This window comes from Pinus tabuliformis, chromosome 2_1 (genome assembly GCF_031772625.1).
Source record: "Pinus tabuliformis cultivar Carrire ecotype Pingquan chromosome 2_1, CPIR1, whole genome shotgun sequence".
Taxonomy (NCBI): Eukaryota; Viridiplantae; Streptophyta; class Pinopsida; order Pinales; family Pinaceae; genus Pinus; species Pinus tabuliformis.
The window spans coordinates 315,306,801-315,327,336 of record NC_142299.1 but is presented as its reverse complement, the minus strand read 5'-3'; the positions used below and the strand labels follow the sequence as shown (position 1 = coordinate 315,327,336).

The following is a 20,536-nucleotide window of genomic DNA, read 5'->3' as shown; positions in this document are numbered from 1 at the left end:
CAGCAATTTTGAGTACAATAATTTAGATGCCCAACTGGCAATCTAATCTGAGAAAATACTGGCAAAAATATCGTGAGAATTCTCTCACCCCAGAGCTATTTTTTGCCTCTGAAATCGCTTCCCTAGCCTCTGCGCTAAGCTCCCTGCGTCACCCTCTGCGCAAATCTTATGCTGGCCCTCTGGAGATTTTGGCCTTCCTTCCTTTGCCTCTTCCGGGAACTGGAAATCTTCCTCCCAGAATGCTATTGCCCTCCTCTTCCACCCTCTACTCTATCTTCTCTACTGAGCTGCTGCTTCTGAGAAAATCGAACTGCCTAGGCAACTGAGTATCTACACTGGATGATCTCTCCATCACCACATCGACTTCCTCTTATAATCCATTGTTGGAGCACCAATGGCCAAGATTAAAACTTAATCAATGGCTAGGATCATCTCTGGATCGATTCGAGTGAGTTTCTAGATGATTCTCACCTTATCTCAATTAATATTGATTAATTAACCATATTCCCTAAGTTTAAACTTAGGAAATATTTAAAAAAAAACGGTCAATAATCTAATTGAGACACGTGGAATTTCCAGAAACGATTTCTGGGTTTTGGAGATCTCAGGTTTTCTAGCCTCTCCACAAAATTTCAAGGCTAGAACACATATGATGCTACTAAAACTAACATGGTGAATAGATTCTAGCTCCTGTGGACAAGTGTTGTTTCTATTCATATATCAAGTGCTCGGTGGCAAGCAACATCCATGCGGAGAATTTGGTTTATTATAGCATGGCTTTCAAAACATAGTTTTTGTCATTCCAAGTTCTGTTTGAATTATCTGTAGTCTTATGTACAGTCATCGTTGGAGGCCAAGGCCATCAATTCATTAATCAATGACTAGTCGCATGAACTGACATGTCGCTATTTCCCTGCAAAGTTGTAACGTCGTGATGATTGACACATAGTAAAGGGAACTGTATATGATTCGACCTTGGACCGATCCCCAAGCTCTTTGCTTTGAAGCAATATCACTCACAACAAATCAGAGTTGGGAGGTGGTGCGGTTGGTAGGTGTTGAGTATGCACATGATCTCAAGTTCGAGCCCCAACAAGTGACAGTCCAAAAAAAAAATTATTTAATTTCGCTTATGTCTCATTTTATCGAACATATAACAAACCTACGGTGAGCAATTTGTAGCACAAGCAACAAAAGGATCCAATTTGTATAAAGCACCTAGAAAGGGCCATTCTGTAGAACATTTAAATTGTATATAAAGTTTATTATGATTTTTATGGGTTTTTGAGAGCATTATTGATCCAAATTAAAAAGTAGAAGAAGCACTGAGTTAGAGCTCAGAGACAGACTTTGTTGAAGTGGTTGATGATAGTACTCGCTGTGAAAATTCCTAAACCGAAATCCCTACTACAACAAACTGATGTTACTTCTCCTACTTGTTAATCCATACAAGTTATTTATTGTGTTCTACGTAAATATCGAAGTAAATACTACTGCAACCTTCACTTAATTAAAAATAATATGCCGAAACAAGAAACTGAACAGGAAAAGATAAAAAACAAGTGAGTTATTTTTGGACAAATGTCCCCGAAAAAACCCAATGCGGGAAAACTGGTGCAGCAAATCTGAGGGTTTTATATTATTAAGTAGTAGTTTCTGAATACAACTCTGGATGCCCTCTAGACAATCCAGTTACAGAGAAATACAACTGGCAGAAAAGAATTGTAAGATTAGCTCACTCTACCTGGCAAATCCCGGTTGTTCCGGCAGCTGAATCAACTGTCCCCGGCTACAACTACGTTGCCCCTGCACAGTAACTACATGGCCCTGCGTGGAGCTCTCTAAGGCTCTGCTCTAGCTCAACTAGGAAAAGTCTTGCCTTTTGGAGCAATTTCCAGCCCTCTCGGCTCAGAAATGTCAACTCCTCTACAAAACTCCAACTTTTGTGTGGTTCACTGAGATGCCTCTGCGTGAGCCCTTCTGGTTCAGCGTCAAGCTCTGCGTGAGCCCTTCTGGTTCAGCATCAAGCTCTGCGTGGGCCCTTCTGGCTCAACGTCAACCCCTCTGGTGTCTCTCTGCCTCTCTCTATTGCGTATCCTAGGCTCTAGAGAAGATACTCCAACCCAACTATCCCTGCCCCTCAACTGCAAGAAATCTCCTCGATCAGAATTTCCTCCTGAGAACTTCTCACTTCAAAAATTCGATCTCTTGATCTCTCAGTATATTTTCCAAATGACCCTCAAGCCCCTTCTTATATCTTCTTGCTGGACAACCAACGGCTTAGATTAACTCATAATCAAAGGCTCATATCGTTTTCACTTGATCCGTTGCTTTTTCTAGAAGTTTCACTCCTAATTAGATTAATACCCATTAATATTTAAATTTTCCTAAGTTTAGAATTAGGAACCCCATTAAAAATATTAATTATTTTAATAAAATCACTTCTGGGTGGAATTTCCCAAAACGCTTTATGGGTTCTTTGGAATACCTATGCCCAAGCCTCCCTGCAAAATTTGAGGCTTAGAGAACATCCAATGCTACCCCAAATCAACACTCCCTCTTAGCGATGAATGTGCTCTAACAATACACTGCCTCTCTACATACTGCTCAGACTCTGAAGCATCATCCTCTGCATTGCTGATGTCTGACATGCTATCCACCAACTACTGCGTTGCTGCTGCAATTGTACTATTGTTGACGTTGCCACTGTCAACACTGCATCCGTACTACAGCTCCCTCTCAAGCGTTGCATCTGTGCTATTGCTAGCACTGCCACTGCCAACTGCCACTACACTACAAATTGTTGTTGCTACCTTATTAGCAACGAAAAAACATCCAAAATTATTGAACTAACTGTGTTCAGTATGATACCACGTGAATGTTGAAGCCTGACTGCTGCTAGTCTCTGTACTGACCCTCTGAATCTAGTGCATTGTTGTTGACCTCTACTCTATGCCATCTGCACTGTTGCCAACTCTGCTCTACGTTGTTCAGTCTTTGACGCTCCTAGCCGCTGCAACTGTCTCCCCGACACTTCTCGGCCCCATCTGACATTAGTCCATCTTGCTACTACTAATCTGGGCTCCTGTAGCAAGGTATTGATCCGAGAGGTGGACTCCTTAAGGATCCTGCCCATCTGTAGCTCTTTCGAACTACAGCTCCAAATCATCCCACCTCCCTCCTGGAGGTATCTCGACTATCATGGAAAAATATGATATACTCATATTGTGGCTCCTACTGCTTTGCTGATGCTTCTGCACCGCTGCTGCAACTACTGCAATAATGAGTCTAATCTCCTTCAACCTAGAAGTACTAGCTTCCATAGGGCCGCTCCCTTTGAAACTAGACTTCCTCTGAGTCTCAATCTCCCTATGGGAAATCTCTCTGCTCCCTGCTGGCAATTCACACAGTCCTCCTGCATTGGAAACTGGACTGCGAAGCTCTGCGTTGGGAATTTCCAAGCTGGAACTGCTCCTACATACTGGAATTGGGCAATTCACACTGCCTGTGTCACTGCAACTAGATCTGCAACTGTCTTCCGAAAACTAACTGCAACTAGCTATGCAACTATCATTTGAATGACTAGCTGCATTTGCTAACAATGTGATCCTCCTGCTACTGATTCGGTTAGGCTCCTGTAGCAAGGATACTGATCCATGTGAGAAATTTGCGGCAACTGGATCTAATTTGTTGCTCTTCCATGGATCCTGCCCACCCGTGGCCATCTGCACTAAAATTTCGAATTGCTCCCCCTCTCCTTTGCGCAGCTGTTGGGCTAGCCTACGCACTCCCTGCTAGAGTCAGTAGATCTGCTACTCTCTACTGCTACTCAGCTAGATGAGAAATCAAACTTCTTGGTTGGAAGTCCTCTGAGGAAGAATTCCCTCAACCGTGCTTCTCCACTTTCTTCTGACGATTTTTTGCCCAGCAAACCGCCTGCAAAAAATCTGTGTCCCACCAAATCTTCTCACGTTGAGGCTTCAACGCTGCTCCCTCTGCCCCCACAAACTTTCAAACTGGGAGTCCTTCCTCTCTATCGACTCACTCAGAGAGAGATTGCCTCAAAAATCAACCCTCCGACTAGGACTGCGCAAACCCTCTGGGGTTTCGAACTGCTGCCTCCTGCAACTTTTTTCGATCTCCCTCTTCTGCTCAGCGCTGGGTTCTCTGGCACTACTCTTCTTGTATCACATGCAGCTCTGATACCATGTGAAAATTCCTATACCGGAATCCCTACTGAAACAAACTGATGTTACTTCTCCTACTTGTTAATCCATACAAGTTATTAACTGTGTTCTGTTGATTTTGGGTAGCATTGGATGTGCTCTAGCCACGAAATTTGGTGGAGAGGTTGGGGCACATGAAATCTCCAATTCCCAGAAAGGGTTTGGGCAGATTCTAAACAGTTCAGGAGATATTAAAATAATTAATATTTTTAATAGAGTCCCTAAGTCTAAACTTAAGGGAAAATAAAATATTAATGGAAATTAATATGAAACTGTGTTAGAATGGTCCAAAAGACATGGATCAAGCCAGATCTAATCTTAACCATTGATTAGGGACATAATCTCGGCTGTTGATATGCCAACAGGAAAAGTATAAGAGGAGGCTTGAGGGTCACTTGGAGAAGTACACCAAAGTGATTAGTCATTCTATTCTCTAGAGCGGGGTTTGCTAAGAGAGATAGAATTAGTGATCGAGAGTTGTAGCTAAGGGGCATTGAGTACAGAGAGACAGAGACGCAGAGATAGTGCCAGGAGAGCAGCGCAGTAGACAAAGAGAGTGACGCAGAGCCAGCCAGGGCTCACGCAGGGCCACGCAAAGGCAACCGGGAGTTGCGCACAGCCTCAGCGAGGCTAGCGTTACTGACGCAGAGGGCCAAAGGGTTGACGCGGGGCCTCCTAGGGCTAACGTAAACCCATCCGGGGTGACACAGGGCCAATGCTGGGCAGAGAGGGGCTGACGCAGTCCAGAGAGAGGCTGAAGCTGGGGTTTCTGGGGCAGATTGGTGTTGAGGAGTTGCCGAAAGGATTATCTTGGGTTTCAACCAGGAGATTTGTCAGAAACTGAGGGGTATTACTGCCAAGGAAATTCTCTGTTGGGTAGGCCAGTTTCAGCACCCAGATTGTACTCTGATATTGCTTAATAAGAAAACTCTTAGATTGTTGCACCGGTTTTCCCACATTGGGTTTTTCCGAGGACATTGGTCCAAAAATAATGGTGACATATGGTGTGATTGTTTTTGTTTCCTTGAGTTGTTGATCTGTAATATGTTGAGCATGCACTAGCGTTTATTTTCAGTATTTACATTATAAGTAACTTGTTAAGTAAAATAACAAGTAGGTAGGAATAAATCAGATAAAGTGCATGGAGGGTTTCTAACTAAGCAAACTTAGAAACTTCAACATGGTATCAGAGGGTGATTGCAGATCACAGGAGGACTAAGGACATCAGCCAAGCGGAGCAATAGCAGCAGAAAACAACTGTCCCGAGGTGACAGACGTTGTTTCTAGCAAAGCAGCAATAAGGGAAGGGTGATGCAGTGACTACGTCATCAAGGGTGAGTCGGGAAAAGGCAGCACAGAGGCTAAGGAAGGCAAAAGGAGCCTCACGCAGAGCCACGTAGTAGCTGGGAGGGCTGACACAGTTAGCTGAGGAGGCCAAGTTGCTGGTGTCGGGATTGCGCAAAGCTTAGGAGCTCTCACCTTCAGGTTGTTGGGATTTAGAAGGCTGCGAGAATATTGCAGAGTGGAGCTAGTGAGGTATTGTAGTCAGAACCGTACCTGACAGAGCAAGGCCAAGAGGAGTTGCTACCGAGGGTTTCTAGCCGCGGAACCCAAATCAGTGGTGCGATTGCACAAGACGATCAGAGTAGGGGGCATCTCGACAGCGGCAGAAGGATTTCCAAGAGGGAAATCAAGACTCAGAGGGCATCCAGAAGAGAACTTCCAGATGGGAAGTAGAGACTCAAAGGAGTCGAACAGAGAACTTCCAGGAGGGAAGTAGAAGAGCATCATGGCACTACACGAAGTAAGAGACCAGGAAAGACTGGACGGAGCGTCGAACTTCGCAGTCTGGAAGGCCAGAATCTTATCCGTACTTGACAGAAATCGTGTCAAGAACTTCGCCTTGAAGGTTATAGCTATCCCAGTTGACCCCAATGATAACGACAAGTACAAGGAGGCAATGGCAAGGGCTAAGGGCATCATCCTTGACGGGGTCAAGGACCATGTAGTACCACACATTGCCGAGAAGGAAACGGCACATGAGATGTGGGAGGCCCTCAAGAAATTGTACTAGCATACTTCTGTGCAGAGAAGAATGCTACTTGAGAATCAGTTGAGATCGTATCAGATGAAGAAGGGAGAGTCGATTGACACCTTCCTCGGAGGATGGAATAAGATCAGAGAGCAGTTGACTGCTATAGAAGTGACACCAGATTAGGAGTTGATGGTGAGGACAGCCCTGAATGTTGTCTCAAAAGACTGGGAGGTATTTTTCCAGAGTATACTGGGCAGAGGGACTCTCCCACCTTGGGACGAGATGTGGGCAGCTCTTCTCGCCAGGAAGAGATCAAACGGCAGTCGAAGACGGGTAGCAGCAGCAAGGGGATCAAAGTCAAGCAGAGGAGGAAGATGTTGCCCTAGCATCTGAGGGAAAGCAGAAAAAGCGGAAGAAGAAAGATCTCTCCAAGATCAAGTGCTTCCACTGTGGGGAGCTGGGTCATTATGCGACCCAGTGTCCAAGGCAGAAGAGTAAGGGAGAGTCTTCCGAGACTAAGGGAGCGCCAACACGGGCAAAGAAGAAAGTGTTGATAAACGATGACTGTGCCATGAGTGCACACGCACCACTAGAGCGAAAGTGGGGAGAAATCGAGTTGTAGTCAAGCGGGCTACAGGCGATGAGGGGCAAGATCCTCAAGGTACCCAGCCTCTTGGATTAGACCTTGCTACGAGAGCCCCGACGAGGAGTAGCAGGACTGGCTGATGTGGGTAGAGAGGGATGCGGATGGAGCAGCAGAGAGAGCTACAGTGCAGAAGTCCCGAGACAACACGAGGCTAGCATGTTGCAGCAGTGCGAGAGGCACCGGAGTGTTGCACCAGTGCAGGATGGCACAAAGAGGTGTGCAACGGTGGGAGATGCAGGAAGTTGTTGCAACAACGCAGAGGTCAGATAGGGAGCACTTGTCAATGGCAGTGGGAGCTTCAGCATCAGGAGGGTCTCTAGCCCAACAGGGAGGTCAGGTTGGGAGATCAGTTACTTACTTCTCAGTAACTGAGTTGTAGTGCAGCAGTGGGCAGCACGATACAACATGATCAGAGGAGGTGCAGTGCGGATGCAATGCTGAGAGAAAGGACCAGCAGTAGCACAGATGCAAAGGGAGCTGTCGTACAAATGCAGCAGTGGTAGTGGCAAAACCATGGGCAGCAGTCAGGATACAGCAGTGCAAAGGATGGTGGGCAGCAGGCCTAGCATCAGCACAGGGACCAATGCCGGATGATCAGAGTAATACTCAATGAGGAGTATTGCTAGAGCATAGTGCTCGCTAAGAGGGAGTGTTAATTTGGGGTAGCATCGGATGTGCTCTAGCCACGAAATTTCGTGGAGAGGTTGGGGCACATGAGATCTCCAATACCCAAAAAGGGTTTAGGCAGATTCTAAACAGTTCATGAGATATTAAAATAATTAATATTTTTAATGGAGTCCCTAAGTCTAAACTTAGGGAAAATAAAATATTAATGGGAATTAATATGAAACTGTGTTAGAATGGTCCAAAATACATGGATCAAGCCAAATCAAATCTTAGCCGTTGATTAGGGACTTAATCTCGGCCGTTGATATGTCAACAGGAAAAGTATAAGAGGAGGCTTGAGGGTCACTTGGAGAAGTACACCAGAGTGATAAGTGATTCTATTCTCTAGAGCGGGGTTTGCTAAGAGAGATAGAATTAGTGATCGGGAGTTGCAGCTGAGGGGCATTGAGTACAGAGAGACAGAGAGGCAAAGATAGTGCTGAGAGAGCAGCGCAGTAGCCGGGGAGAGTGACGCAGAGCCAACCAGGGCTCACGTAGGGCCACACAGAGGCAGCCGGGAGCTGCGCAGAGCCTCAAAGAGGCCACCGTTGGTGACACAGAGGGCCAAGGGGCTAACACAGGGCCTCCTAAGGCTGACGTAGACCCATCCAGGGTGACACAGGACCAGCATTGGGTACAGAGGGGCTGACGCAATCCAGAGAGAAGCTAACGTTGGGGTTTCTGGGGCAGACTGGTGTTGAGGAGCTGCCGGAAGGATTATCCGGGGCTTCAGCCAGGAGGTTTGTCAGAAATTGAGAGGTATTACTGCCAAGGAAATTCTCTGTTGGATAGGCCAGTTTCGGCACCCAGATTGTACTCTGATATTGCTTAATAAGAAAACCCTCAGATAGTTGCACCGGTTTTCCCACAATGGGTTTTTCCAGGGACATTGGTCCAAAAATAATGGTGTTATATGGTGTGATTGTTTCTGTTTCCTTTAGTTGTTAATCTGTAATATGTTGAACATGCACTAGTGTTTATTTTCAATATTTACATTGTAAATAACTTGTTAAGTAAAATAACAAGTAGGTAGGAATCAGATAAAGTGCATGGAGGGTTTCTAACTAAGTAAACTTAGAAACTTCAACATGGTATCAGAGGGTTATTGCAGATCACAAGAGGACTAAGGACATCAGCTGAGCAGAGCAATAGTAGCAGAAAACAGCTGTCCCGAGGTGATAGAAGTTGTTTCACTCTTCGATCTCACTAGATCTCTCTCTGGCAACTGACTGCTGCTACTCTGGAAATCGATCTGCCAAGAAATCAAATTGCTCAAGTGTCTTCTCCAAGTGCCCATCAACTTCTTATAATCCTCTGTTGGGACTCCAACGGCCAAGATTAAAACTTAATTGATGGCTAGGATTAACTAGAAGTTGATCTGTGTGAGTTTCTAGAACATTCACATCTTGACTTAATTAATTATGATTAATTAACCCATATTCCCTAAGTTTAAACTTAGGAAATATTTAAAAACTGGCTAATTATCTAATGAAGTCAGTTCTAGGCGGAATTTCCATAAACAATTTATGGGTTTTGGAGATCTCTTGTATTCTAACCTCTCCACAAAATTTTGTGGCTAGAACACATCCAATGCTACAAAAACTAACATAAAAGTGAGTAAATTGTTAGGGAATCATTGTTGGTTCCCATGTGGTATCTTTTGGTTACATATCTTTCCACTTGATCAATGCTTCCTTGATAATGCAATGGTGCAACTAGCACCCTTTGGTATCCAATACATCTTGGTTGGAGCTAAATGGAATCTTCTTCATCAAGTTCTAGTAGGTTAGTTTGCATTTTGTAATTTGATCCCACAGCCTTCTTCAAACAAGACACATGAAGACTAGATGAGTCTTGGTGTGCACTAGAAGAGCTGTTAATTTTAGCCAACAATGGTATGTTCTATGCTTTAGAGCAATTTTACTTCAATTTCTTAATTAGCCCAATATCAATATCCAGTTTAGCAATCACATCAACATGATAGTAACATAAACATAAACAGTAGAAAACAAGCCAAGACAAGAGGACACAAGATGTGGCACCAGCAAGGGTCAAACCCCAATGTGCGGAAACACTTGATCAATTCTTCTTATAGTCTTCAATAGTTCAACAGAGAGGGAGATAGTACAATTTACAAATCTGATAATTTATAACAGCAACAAAAGAGCCCTAACCAGAAAAGTCAACGTTGGTCAACAAGGCAGATTTGACCCTCAGCAAATTGGTCAACTTCAGTCAACTTTGGCCTCCAAACAGCAAGATAAAATAGCCCTCAAAACAGTGAAATTCAGCCCAATCAAAGTCTGGTCAAACATCCCACCTGCGGTCAGCCTTAGCTGCAGTCAACGCTGGTCAACAGTCAATGTTTAGCCTCAATTTCTATGCCTAGAAATGCAGCCTACCCAAAGTTCAAACAGAGATAGCCCTCACAAAAATGCAATCAAAGGAGGTCAATGTTTGGTCAATCTGTCCAGAAATTCGGTCTCCTAAAATTTCGGCCTCCTAAAATTTCGCTTTCCTAAAATTTTGGCTGACCTCTTGAAATTTCGCTCTCCTGAAATTTCGGACGTGTGGAGAGAGAGAGGCCCAAAAATTCGTACCCAATCAATGAGGAGAGAGAGAGAGAAAAGTGTGAAGATGAGTGTGTCCAAATGAAGCTAAGTCGCCTTCTATTTATATGCAACGTTGAGGATGAATAGACGTGACTGTTGGGATTTTGAGCCTACATAAGTTTGCAAGCTGAACTTTACAATTTGACCATAATCAAAATAAATTCATAACTTCATTTGTACATGTCAGAATCAGATGATCTTTAGATCAATCCTACACCTCTCGGAGAGAGGAATCCAAGAAAAATATCAGTTGTCATAAATAAGATGACCCGTGTGGAGTTTGGCCCTAGTTGCCAATTTTAACACTCCCTCTCAACTAGGGAGAACTCCATCTGCTAATCCATCTACCAATCTGTACTATCTCTGCCATCAATGCACTGCTCTACTCTGTTGAACTATGAAGAAGAAGAAGTGATCGAGAATGTATCATACCATTCTCTACCAACCCGAAGTCAGTCCCAATCAAAGGAGAGTGTGCCATACCACTCTTACTGACCCAAAGTCAGTTCCAATCAAAAGAGTGTCTCATACCACTCTTACTGACCCGAAGTCAGTTTCAATTGATCCCAAATCAATATCGGTCATCCTAGCATAGGGAGTATGGTAGTACACAATGCGTCCAACAGTAGTACTATTGTCCCTATCCTCATTTCCCTACTCATTGGCCAAATGAGAGGTACTTCCCATGAGTCCCAGACTGCATGGGTGTCTCAGCAGGAGAAGGATGAACCACTGATCCTACCTACATGTCGCCAAGGCGTATTGCAAGGGAAGGCTGAAAAACTCACCCTGTACACAGCAAACCACTAGGGGAAGGCTAAACCACTCACCCTATGGTTGCTCATCACTCCAAGAAGTACCCCAAGCCCCCCAGAGCTCCCAGAGCTCAATTTCCATCTCATACAGGACCCTCATAAGAGGGTCTCTACATAACTCCAAGTCGTTCTTGGAAGGCCAAGAGCTTGACCTTCCCCAGGGGCTTTGTCAAAATATTGGCAACCTGCTCATCAGTGCCTATGTGATGGAGCATTATTGCTCCTCGTTGTACAATATCCCGGATAAAGTGGTACCTGATATCTATATGCCTAATAATCGAATCCCACTCTAGTTGCCGCAGAAGATCACGGTGATATCCAGCGCATGTCCAAATAGCTCACTGAAGAGCTTCCTCAACCAGACAACTTCACAGGAGGCCATACTACCAACTATGTATTCGGCTTCGGCGGTGCTCAAGGCAACCGATTTCTGCTTCCTGCTCATCCAGGATATCGAAGCAAAACCCAAAGAAAAATAGCATCCAAAAGTGCTCTTGCGATCCACAACACTGCCAACCCAATCAATATCAGAATAACCATGCAGCCTCACATCTCCAGCAGTGTATCTCAGTGCATGAGTGATTGTGCCCCGAAGATATCTCAGAAGATTCTTGGCACCAATCCAATGTATATGATGAGGCTCAACCATATATTGGCTCAATGTGTTAACTGCAAAACATATGTCCGAACGGGAGTTCACCAAGAACATCAGTGCTCCTATGAGTTGACGATACTCAGAAGCATTTCCCAATTCAGGTCCAGCAGCACTACCACATAACTTCTTAAAGTTAAGTTCCATCGGAGTAGTCACAGGCTTGCAGTGCACCATCCCAAATCTTTCCAATATCTTCACAACATATTTTCCTTGAGAGAGGAAAATTTCACCTGGCTTTTGCCAGACCTCCAACCCTAGAAAATAGTGCATCAGTCCTAGGTCCTTCATCTCAAATTCAAAAGCCAACTCCCTCTTACATTTGTGAATGAGAGGGTCTGCACCTGTCAAAAAGAGGTCGTCCACATAAAGTACCAGAATGAGAGGTTTATCATTTTCAACCTTAAAGTAAAGGTTCGGATCGGCTTCACTTCTAGTGAATCCCAACTTCATCAGATAGCTATCGATCCTCTCATACCAAGCCCGAGGTGCTTGCTTCAATCCATAGAGAGCTTTCTTCAACCTGCATACATGAGATTCCCGATCATGAACCTCAAACCCCTCGAGTTGTTCCACATAGACTTCCTCTTTGATTGAACCATGCAACAAAGCGGTCTTTACATCCATCTGATGTAGTTTCCATCCTGCGAGGCAGCAGGGGCTATGATCGAGCGGATGGTGGTGTATTGGGCAACAGGTCCAAATATCTCATCGTAATCTACACTTTCCTTTTGAGAGAAGCCTCGAGCAACAAAGCGAGCCTTGAACTTTTCTGCACTTCCATCATCTCCATGCTTGATTTTGTAGAGCCACTTAGAGGTGACAACCGATTTGTCTTGGGGTCTAGGGACCACATCCCAGACATCATTCTTCATAATTGACTCGAATTCTTCATTCATAGCATCCTTCCATACTTGATGCTTCGCAGCTTCTTCGAATGATGAAGGCTCATTTTGAATGATAATGCTCATGGCGGTCAAATATCCTTGATACCTATTCGGCTTCTTGCTTTCACGGAAAGTCCCCCTTGGTGCAATGTGTCTCTCGGCATCTTCAAGAGTCTCCCTAAGCCATGAGGGTCTCCTTTTGGAGGAGGAGGGCTCATGAGGAGGAGGATCAATAGGATAAATAGGTTCATCAACATCAGGCATCGTTTCGTCTTCTTTTGCACCCTGATTTCCAGTGTCAGCTTCTTTGTCCTTCCTTAGGATAGGAAGGTTGTTGATCTTCCTGAAGGCCATATCTTCGTCAAAGGTGACATCATGACTTATCTCAACTTCCTTTTGACCAGCCACATAAATTCTATATCTCTTAGAATTTTTGCTATAGCCCACAAAGCTTCATTTCTTCCCAGATGCACCCAATTTGCTTCTTTTCTCTTTCGACACATGAAAATATACGGGACTTCCAAAAATTCTAAAATGAGAGACATCGAGTTTCTTACGAGTGAACATTTCTTCAAGAGTCTTGGAGTCCAATGCTTAATGAGGGCATCGGTTTTGAACATACACGGCAGTATTTGCAGCTTCAGCCCATAGGAACTTCGAAAGGCCTTGATCATGAAGCATGGCACAAATTGCTTCTACAATAGAGCGATTCTTCCTTTCAGCCACACCATTTTGCTCAAGAGTGTATGGCATTGTAGTCTCCCTCTTAATGCCAGCTTTTCTGCAATAATCTTGGAATTCATTGGATTCGTACTCGGTCCCATTATAAATCCTCAATATCTTGATTTTCTTCTCGGGTTGGTTTTCGATCAAGGCTTTGAAGTGTCGGAACCAGATGAACACTTCATCCTTCTTCTTCAAGAAGTAGATCCAGGTCTTGCGAGAACAATCATCCGTAAAGGTGAGATAATATAAGTATTCTCCCAAAGAGTTTACAGGCATCATACCAAATATGTTGGAGTGGATCAATTGCAATATATATCTGTGGTCTTGCTATTACTTGAGGGGAATGGTCCCCTTGTAAGTTTTCCTTCGGTGCATCCCGAACATACACCTTCATGCTCTACTTTGAACTCGAGCATACATGTCACCATCTGTCTCACGTCGGGTAGGGCCTTATAATGAAGATGGGCAAACCTCCGGTGCCATAGTTTAGATTGTAGAGATGTGTCGCAAGACATGGCTCCCAATGGACTTACTCCAACTTGATACAAAGTATCAACCCTGAACCCAAGAGCAAAAGCATCTTTAAAATTTCTTTTCCAAACACGTACCTTTCCATCGATGAATACCACCTTCACTCTTTGTCCTCCATGGCTGAAATGGACACCAGGTTCTTCTTGAGATCAAGTACATATAGTACTTCTTGCAAATGAATAGTGTTACCTTGATTCAATTGAAGGGTAACAGTCCCTACTCCCTTCACGAGATAGGTGGCATCATCTCCAAGGATGATCTCCAAGTTTGTCTCCTTTTCTATCAGATTAGAGAGGGCTTCCCTGTATCTGGTCAAGTGCCTTGAGGCACCACTATCAATCAGCCAATTTCCCAAAGTGTCCGAAGGAGAGGCAGTGAAGAGGGCCGATATAAGATAGTACTCTTTTTGCTTATTGTTAACAACATTTGATTCTTCATACCTGGAGTTCCTTGATTTCTTGGAGGGTCGACCATTTCCTTGATGCCCCGCATTCCTTTTTCCTTTGCCATTGGACCTGCCATTCCTTTGATCGTTGTTGTTGAATTTGCCCCTGAAATGATTGTGATCATTATCGTGAGATGTGTCCCTTCTATTTGGACACTCCCCTGCATAGTGGCCAAACTTATTGCAAACAAAGCACCTGCCCTTCCTTCCTCCCTTAGATCCAGGGTTTCCATGGAAATGGCCTTTAGACCCTGCATTATTTCTCCTTTGGCATGAGCGGAGAATGCAGTGGGGTTGCTTCTATTAGAAAGCATTTCTTGCTCCGCCATTCTTGTTTCTTCTTGAATGCATCTCAACATCAATTCTTCAAACCCTAGAATTCGATCATTGTTGAGGACAATGGTTCTAAATACATACCACTCAAGTGGGAGTCCTCCAAGGGTGATGAGAGTAAGTTCCCTATCAGGAATGACTTCTCCAATCGAGAGTAGATCATTCTTGATCTCAGTAATCCTCAAGAAATAGGATTGAATATCCTCGTCCTTACCCTTCTTAATATGCTTCAACTTGTTCTTGAGAAATAGAATTTGATTATTACTAACCTTGAACATGTCGACCAACCTGTCGTAGATCTCCTTGGAGGTCTTCAATTCGGAGATGTAGGCCACCAAATGCTTGTCAATGGAATCCCAGATAATCTTCTTTGCTTTGACTTCAGCCCTATTGTACTTGGTCTTCGCAACAGCCGGTGCATTTAAAGGAGGTTCAGGGATTTTACCCTGCACATAGTCCATCACTCATTTCTCTTCCAAGGTCAAATCAAGAGACATCTTCCATCCATGATAGTCAGATTTATCATGAAGCTTGTCTTCAGCCGAGAAGTAGGATGAGGAACCCATTGAGCCTTTTGTCCTTGTCAAACTGTCTTTGGTGATTGCTCTTTCACTCTTGCTTGGGCTTTGTCTTCACCTCAGCTTTGATACCATGTTAATTTTAGGCAACAATGGTATGTTCTATGCTTTAGATCAATTTTACTTCAATTTCTTAATTAGCCCAATATCAATATCCAGTTTAGAAATCACATCAACATGATAGTAAAATGCAAATGGAACATAAACATAGACAGTAGAAGACAAGCCAAGACAAGAGGACACAAGATGTGGCACCAGCCAGGGACAAACCCCAATGTGGGGAAACCCTTGATCAATTCTTCTTATAGTCTTCAATAGTTCAGCAAACAGAGATAATACAAGTTACAAATATGATAATTTATAACAATAGCAAAAGAGCCCTAACCAAAAAAGACAACGCTAGTCAACAGGGCAGATTTGAACCTCAGCAAATCGGTCAACTTCAGTCAACTTCGGCCTCCAAACAGCAAGATAAAATAGCCCTCAAAACAGTCAAATTCAGCCCAGTCAAAGTCTGGTCAAACATCCCACTTGTAGTAAGCCCTAGCTACAGTCAACAGTCAATGTTTAGCCTCGATTTCTGTGCCCAAAAATGCGGCCTACCCAAACGGAGATAGCCCTCACAAAAACACAGTCAAAGGAGGTCAATGCATGCTGGTCAAACTCTCCAAAAATTCGGCCTCTTGAAATTTCGGCCTCCTAACATTTCGCTCTCCTAAAATTTTGGACATGTGTAGAGAGAGAGGCCCAGAAATCCATACCCAATCAATGAGGGGAGAGAGAGAGAGAAAGTGTGAAGATGAGTGTGTCCAAATGAGGCTAAATCGCCTTATATTTATATGCAATGCTAAGGATGAATAGACGTGATTGTTGGGCTTTTGAGCCTACATAAGTTTGCTGGCCAACCTTGACAATTTGACCATAATCAAAATAAATTCATAACTTCATTTGTACATGTCAGAATCGGATGATCTTTAGATCAATCCTATACCTCTCGTAGAGAGGAATCCAAGAAAAATACCAGTTGTCATAAATAAGATGACCCATGTGGCGTTTGGCCCTAGTTGCCAATTTTAACAAGAGCCAACTTGTAGGCAACCTGACTAATGTGTTGTATGATCTAATAGGGCCTATAGAACTCTAAAGCTCGCTTCTAGGGAACTTTATCTTTGAATGATGTCTATTTATTAGGCTACAAAAGAAAAAACACTTTATCCCCTTTGACAAAAGAATCTTCAAATCTATGTTAATCAGCTTGATGTTTAATTCAATGATGTGCCATAACCAAGTTGTCCTTCGGACAATAGCTTCTCTAGTGTGAAGCATTCTAGCTACTGCAAGAAACTTGGATGCGCTTAGTCCATAGGATGCCACGGAAAGGGGTTTTGGGCCACAAATTGGTTCATATAGTGTCATTTTGGTAGCTCCATGATAAGTGGTATTGTACCACCATTCGACAAGGTAAAGCCATTATGCCCACCGATGGGATTTTCAGAAGCAAAGCATCTCAAATAGATTTCCAAGCACATGTTCACCACATGTATTTGACCATCAGTTTGAAGATTATATGCAGTGCTCATATTCAGCTGGGTACCTTGAAATTTAAATAGCTTCTGCCAAAATTTGATGGTGAATGTGGGGTCTCGATCTAAAACAATGGAAATGGGCATACCATGTAGCTTAAATATATGATCCATGAAAGCCTAGGCAACTAAGGAACGAGTGAAGGATGGGCTGGGGCACACAAATGGCAGCTTTAGAAAGACAGTCTACCACCATCACAATGATTAATTTGCTGCCCACTTTTGGGAGTCCTCCAATAAAAACCATTGAAATGCCTATCTAGATCTATGTTTGAACTGTTAGAGGTTCATGCCCCTAGTATCTTTATTGTCTCTCCCTTCTTTCTTCATCCTATGTTATCTGTTTTCATGCCTACCTAGAATAATGAACACTTAGTTCTTTCATAGGTCTTATGAAAGCCAGAGTGACCTGCTATTGGTGATGAGAGTAGCTCCTCTAAGACTCATTATTTTAGGGTTGAATTTTTGCCAAAACAATGTGCCCTTTATACCACAATGTATCTTCCTGCCATATATAATTTTTACGATCTTAAGTTGTTGGATGAGCTGCCTTAAAGTAATATTTGCTAGTCATCCTTACAGGCTTCCTCAAGCCATCCTAGACTTGGTAATGATAAGACAAGGAGTGACACATCCTCCTCAAATGGTCTAGATAAGACATCAGCCACAAAATTCTCTTTACTCTTCTTATATATGATCTCATAATCATATCCTAACATCTTGGTGACCCATATATGTTGCTCTGGTGAAGACAATCATTGTTCGAGGAAGTACTTTAGACTATGATGTTAGTTTTGATCGGAAAAATACTCCCTATGAGATATGGCCACCAAGTCTCCACTGCATGGAGGACAGCCATCATTTCCTTCTCAGATGTGGATTTTCCCAAATTGCAATCACACAATTGCTTACCTGTGAATGTTGTGCTAAGATATTCAAGGCACCATCCAATCTATTCTCAAACCTGACAATAGTTGATACCATCTCTCAAATCTACTGCACAAACTCCCAAATATGAAAATTAGTTTGAAATCCTCTAACTGTTGGTCCTTTTCCAACAATTGATTTACTGCTACAAATCCTTGAAAATCTCAACCAAAGAAGTTAGCTCTAATACCATGTGAAAATTTCAAGCCTTAGGTGACTAATGTCCTTGTGATCTCAATTAAATAAGTATACTGTTGAATTTAATTAATGTTGAAATTAAATTTCAAACCATAGCATTAATCACACAATTGCTAGAATTAAATAGCAAAAGCATAAAAACAATTTCATACATACACAAGTAACTACTTCAAATCATCTTTTCATTCCTTCAAAAAACTTACAAGGAAACCTCCACATGCTATCCACAAAAACAAAGGTACATAGTTGCTGAAATCACCTTGAAGCTGAGCTTCTTTAAGCTGCTTGAGAGATGTGCCTGCTAAAAAAACCAGAAATAGCAACTCTCTCCCATATGACACTGTTGTACAAACTGTACAACTATCATACAATACTATTGTATGGACTATACGACTGTTGCACGGCCCTGTTGTATGAATTTCATATTCGTGTATAGATTCATGTAGCTGTACTAACTTCTGTAGGGAGTTGTTCTTTACGACTATATGGAACTGTGTGTTGCCTGGAAACACTTCTGTCCTGGCTGCCTGCACTCTCCCTCTCTCTCAACTGTTCAACCTATTCATGTGTTCAACTGTGTTCAACTGTGTTGAAATCCTCTACCTTGCCATGTCTTTATACTTTTAGCCGAGAATCTATTTTTGGAATTACTCCTAGTCTAAGTCATGCATGACATACACTTTTAGACTCAACTGCTAAATATAAGACTTTCACTTTTTTACTAAAATGATTACAAAATAGAATTATTTTTCTAAAAATAGAATTACTTTTCAAAAATTATGTTTTCAAAAATATCTCAAACTACTTTTTGAACATTCAATGTGAACCCATGCAAAGTTCTTGTCCAGACTATAATTCTCAACAGTTACACCAAGAGATCCCATTCAATGTTTGGGGTGTGGAGAAGATCATGTGCTCAAAATTGTCCACAGCAAAAGTCTAACAGCAATAATATTCATAACATTCGAGAGGATACAGTTGTTCATAATGTAGCAGGGACTATTCCTAAGATCTATGTTGCATTGGAAGATCACCAAGCAGATCACCAATTAGCAATGATTGCAGTTAAAGGTAAGATTTCTAAGCAATACTTGTCCATTTTAATTGAAATAAACTAGTGTTGAGACGTCCATTCAAGTTGACTCTCACCTCGAAACATCTGAACATTTTGCCACTTGGTTCATATGATGTCCCTATTGGTGTGAACTGGTTGGAAACACATTGAGTCAAGCTTAGTTGCTACAATAAGACATTTGATTGCATTGATCAAGATGAAAACCCAATAACAATAAGTATTTCAAAGGCAATCTTTATAAGGTAGATTTTAGCCCTATAGCTAATTAAGTTATTTAGAAAGGGGTGTCAATTGCATGCACCCATGTATTGAAATCAACAAAGGATAAAGGTCCAAATCTTGAAAATTGTCCAGTATTGCAAGAATTCAGAGATGTATTCCCTGAAGAGGTATTGGGACTACCATAAAGGAGAAATATTGGCTTCTCAATTAACCTTGTGCCTAGAGTTGCACCAGACTAGGCTCCTTATAGGAAGAGTACCATGGAGCTAATAGAGCTAAAATTGCAGTTGCAAGAATTACTTGAGAAATGATACATTCGACCAAGTGTGTCTCTGTGGAAAGCAACAGTTCTGTTCATGGAAAAAAAGAACCCTCAAGTTGTGTACCAATTACATGCAGCTGAACAAAATAACAATGAAGAAAAAGTATCTATCGCCTGATTCGCCTCAGATTGATAATTTAAACAACCAAATTGGGGGACAAAGGTGTTTTCAAAATTTGATCGAAGATAAAAATATCATCAGGTCAAAATTAAGGAAGAAGACATTCACAAGACAGCATTATCCAGAACAAGATATAGTCATTATGAGTTTGTAGTGGTACCATAATCTCACAAATGCATCAACAGCATTCTTGTGCATCATGAATAGTGTCTTCAACGAGTAATAGAACAAATCTATGCCTATATTCCATGATGATATACTAATCTATTCGAAGTCTAAAGAAGAACATGAGGAGCATTTGCAAATGGTTTTGCAAGTTCTGACAAAACACTAGTACACAAAACTCATCAAATGTGACTTCTACCAGAAGCAAATTCATTAATTTGGTCACACCATTTCAGGAGTATCTGTGGATCCAGAAAAGATCAAGGCCATAGTGAATTGACCCACCCCAAGGAATGTGGCAAATGTGAGATATTTCATGGGTCTTGTTGGTTATTATCAAAGCCACGTTGAGGAATTCTATAAGATTGCACACCCAATAACTCTTTTGTGAAACAAAGGAAAAAAAGAAGTTGAAATGAAGCCAAAAATGTGAAGAAAGCTTTCAGTAGTTAAAAAAAGTTAAAACCTCTTCACTAGTGCACCAATCCTGAAAATTGAAAATCTAGAAAGGGATTTTATTGTGTGCACAAATAAATGTGGGGAAGGACTTGGTGGATTTCTCACGCAGGATACCATGTGATGTGTTATGAGACACGAGAGCCAAAGGAACATGAGAAAAACTCTGTTAACCATGATCTAAAACTTCTTGTTTTGGTGCATGCATTAAAGATGTGGCAACACTACTTGATGGGCAAGGAGTACATGCTAATGAAAAATCATAATGGGTTGAAGCATCTGTTTGACCAACCAAACATAATTGCCAAGTAAGTG

At 42.4% G+C, this 20,536-nt stretch overlaps 1 protein-coding gene across 3 annotated transcripts in view; it reads right to left on the bottom strand.

The window, feature by feature from the left end:
- Positions 1–20,536, bottom strand: part of LOC149200116 (magnesium transporter, putative (DUF803)) — a 173,421-nt gene that overhangs the window by 149,330 nt on the left and 3,555 nt on the right. The gene's annotated exons all lie outside the window — the stretch shown is intronic.